This window comes from Canis aureus, chromosome 20 (genome assembly GCF_053574225.1).
Source record: "Canis aureus isolate CA01 chromosome 20, VMU_Caureus_v.1.0, whole genome shotgun sequence".
Classification (NCBI taxonomy): Eukaryota; Metazoa; Chordata; class Mammalia; order Carnivora; family Canidae; genus Canis; species Canis aureus.
This window is the reverse complement of record NC_135630.1, coordinates 53,047,264-53,050,943: the sequence shown is the minus strand read 5'-3', so window position 1 is coordinate 53,050,943 and position 3,680 is coordinate 53,047,264. Positions and strand designations below refer to the sequence as shown.

The 3,680-nt window shown below is 42.4% G+C and overlaps 1 protein-coding gene across 4 annotated transcripts in view; it reads left to right on the top strand.

Moving 5' to 3' along the window:
- Window positions 1-468, top strand: part of ZEB2 (zinc finger E-box binding homeobox 2) — a 138,004-nt gene extending 137,536 nt beyond the window's left edge. For all 4 annotated transcript variants that reach the window (XM_077861613.1, XM_077861612.1, XM_077861614.1 and 1 more), the window contains one exon: window positions 1-468. This exon is cut by the window's left edge and continues 5,249 nt beyond it. The gene's annotated coding sequence lies outside the window, so the exon portion shown is untranslated.
- Window positions 469-3,680: the final 3,212 nt, after the last annotated feature.

Genomic DNA, 3,680 nt, shown 5'->3' with positions numbered 1-3,680 from the left:
CCTCTCTTAAGTATGTACTGACATAACCTAATATACTAAAATGGGAAGGGGCGTTTAGTCACTGAAATATGCATCGTGTAACAAAGATGAAGAAAATACATGGCTTGTGCCCATCATAAAAAAGATTCAGACTGAAGGCTTAGCTTTGGTTTTTATTCAATTAAATTGTTAAACTGTGCACAGTGATTTTTTTTTAGAACTTGAGACATTTGTGATGTTGGCTGTTTAAATCTTTGTTACCTTCGCTGTGAATTGAAATTGTACATATTTAGTAAATCATGCAGACAAAACAAACTTTTTAGACAATATTTTTATTGGAGAGTTTTCTTTTCCTGTATCCATGTTAAAAAAAAAAAAAAGACCTCCTTTCCCAAAATAAAAATGTCAATACTAAATTTAAAGAAGTATAAAGGAATGATTGCTTCCTTTAGAGCTAAATATTTAAATAAACATGGAGATCATTGGCAACCTGTTCTTTTGGGTTAATAGGCCGTGTCCAATTTTTTGGGTCTGATGTTTCAGAGGGCCTCTGTTTCAGGGTTGAAGATGATCTATTAATCTCTGAATTCAACAAATGCTATTGAATAACAGAAATAAATCCCTCAGTCTTCATTTGTATGTGAAATACGGAGCTAGAGGAATGACACTGGGATGTCATGATGCTGAATATGCCACAAACTAAAACTCTCTCGATTAAAACAGGCGCCCACCACCCATAATCTAGTATGACATGTTAAAATGCTCCAAAATATTGGAAATATAAAATGCACACAACTGTTCCCATTTGGCCTTGAGATGAATATGACAAAGATTCTGATAATTTTAGTCAAAGAAAATGATGAGTAAAGAGTACATGAAGATTAAAGCAGTGACAAATGATCTTTTAAGTGTTCTAATTGGTCTTTCTCATTCATATCTTTGATTCTACAGAAATTGCAAATCCTGATGGTCCTGATTTGTAAGAGTACCCATCAGCTTTCTCTCTTTCACTTCACAGAATATGCCTGTTAGATTTGGAACGAAGAATAAGCCCCCAAAATGTTAAAAATAGACTACTGCCCTGGCAGGAAATTTAGCATTGGCAAGCCCAGAACTCAGAAGGAATTGATCTAACATAAGGAAACATTCAAAGAAAGATTTGTGCATTACTATCCTGTTCTGACCATTTTCAGAGTGGTCAAATGGAAAGATGAGAGAGAGAGAGAGTGTGTGTGTGTGCATAGGTTTTGTAGACTTGGTATGTGTACAGTGAATATTTAGTGTTAAAAAGCAACACTAGAGGTGAAAAGAGCTGGAATGGAGTGTTTTTTGAGACATTTTATAAATCATATTGTTATCTTGCACAAATGAGAAACACTTAAAATGTTGGTACTGGAAAAATAAAAGGTTCAGAAGACAACATTGCAAAAAAAAAAAAACGCTATGTAATTTATAAGATAGGCCAACAGTAAAAGAGAGAAAATATTAATTCACCTTTACTCTTTTTATAAGAAACTTAGATTTTAGCTTATGACCTCTCCTTAGAGGAGAATCAGTTTTACCCATTCCTAAAATGGTCTTGTTATAGGGCAAACAAGCATAGTTATACTCCATTCTAGTTTTGTTTAGGAAAAGAGGAATAGAGTCTTCAAATTACTTGGAAAAAATACACACGAATAAAGGGATATAAATTTAGAGAGGAAACTCGAGAACATCCCTACACTCAGAGAAAACGTTATGTGTGTTTAGTGACCACAAGCAACTTAGACCTTGGTTTCTACATCTCTTCTGAAAGATACCACTTCCAACACAAACAATATTTCCCAACTCTGTAGTGCAGCCCAGGATTGGTGCAGACATAAAGGGAGAACACCAACTATTGAATAACCCTCAACCACTTCCTGCAGTCCTGAAACATCCAGTGGAGGTCAACCACTGCATTATTGAACATGCTTAGAAAGTGTGAGCTCATGAGTTTCCGGCTGAAGGTACATCTAAGCAAGAGGGGGAAAAGAGAAGTACAAGCCACCCTGCCCAGCTTTTTTTTTTTTTTTTTTTTTTTTAACACTTAAAATGCCATTTCTGGAGAAAGTAGGTCTTAGAATAATCAGCCTAACATCCGAGTAAACACTTTTTTTTTTCTTTTTCCGAAACATAAAGTGGGTTTCTGTGACTAAAGACAATTCCATGCAAAGGAACATTTCAGTCGATTTAGAATAAGTGGTGATGGAACATTAAAGAAAAAACTCTTATTGAACAAGAAGAGTCCTAACCACAAGGGCTGCTTATTATGTACTACCTTGGTTTTGAAGATGGAAATTAAAATAAGGATTCGTACAAATAGTTTTCCAGGAATTGTCCTGATCCCTTGAGTCACATGCTTTAACCTACAGATCACTCTATGAACATGCTATAAACTCCTCTATGGCCCGACCACATTGTAACACGTTTGGTGTCTGCATTAGAAGTGTCCAAAATCTTGTTCTTGTTCTTTAATAAAACTCTCCTATGACTTGGGTAAGGAAGAGAATCTTTATGTGTGTCACACTTGGAAAAATAAAAGCAGTTAATGCACCAGCCACATCTTGTAGATAAGGAAGCTGAAGCCTACCTATCCTTGAGACCACACTGGTTATTGGTTTGTTTCTATTCCTGAATGGTCTAGAAAGCCCTTGAGCATAGACTGTCGCAACCCCAGCCTCCTGACAGTGCTCTCTTCAACATGTCACGGTGGAACCCTCCTTCAAACGCCTATGGAAGCATCGAAAGAAACCAGCTAGTTTCCCCGCTTCCTGCCAGCAGTCTGTCCTGGTCCACGAGAATTCTTCATGCACGGATGGAATGGAAATAATCGACCTTGGAAAGGCGGTATTACTCCGATCACATCATCATCTGAGGGTCCTTCAGGCTCCGGGACTAGCATCTCCTCCAACGGAGAGACGGAGACCTGCTGGATTCTGAAGCATCCGAGGTGGTCAGAGGAAGCAGCAAGGCCCGGGGTACCAGGGGCGGCAGGAGCGTCCTGCACCTGCAGTGGGACTACTCGGAGATCGAGGGCCAAGGCGAGAACACCCGGGGGCAGAGATCTTGTCTCATCTGAGGCCTTGGCTTTTAAAGTTCTGGGGCTCAGAAGGAATAAAAGCCCAAGTCATTCCTAGCAGAGCGGAGTCCCGAAGCCGGGTCTCCATAGATGCCTTATTGCCTCTACCGGTGCTTCTAACCCTTCCTCGATTCTTCTGTCCTGTAATGTTCAGCGATCCTAAGGATGACCCTAACCCTGCGGAGCAGCCACCGGGTTGCAGGCCCCTGTCTGCGTGCCTGGCGAGCGAGGGCGCCTGCTGGGCGCTGCAGGGCTCACCTCCGAAGGGTGGGTTGGGGGGAGGCAGGGTCCCAGGCCCCGCGGGGGATGTCGGCTGCGCCAGCCCGGGCCTGCCCTCCCCAACCCCGGGCGCATCCTCTCCCTGAGCACAGAAGAACGTGTCCCTCGGTGGCTGCCCAGCCGCGGAGTGATGCTGCGCCCCCGCACTTTCCTGAGCCCTGCGAGGACAGGGGCGCGGTCAGCTCCACCCTGAGGGGCCTAGTTGTGGGGGAGGGAGCGGAAAACAGAAACGATTAGGTTAACCGTAAAAGATGATGTAAAAGTGAAAGGGGGTGGGGGGGCTGGGAGGCTCAGCGGTTGGGGCTCTGCCTTTGGGTCAGGG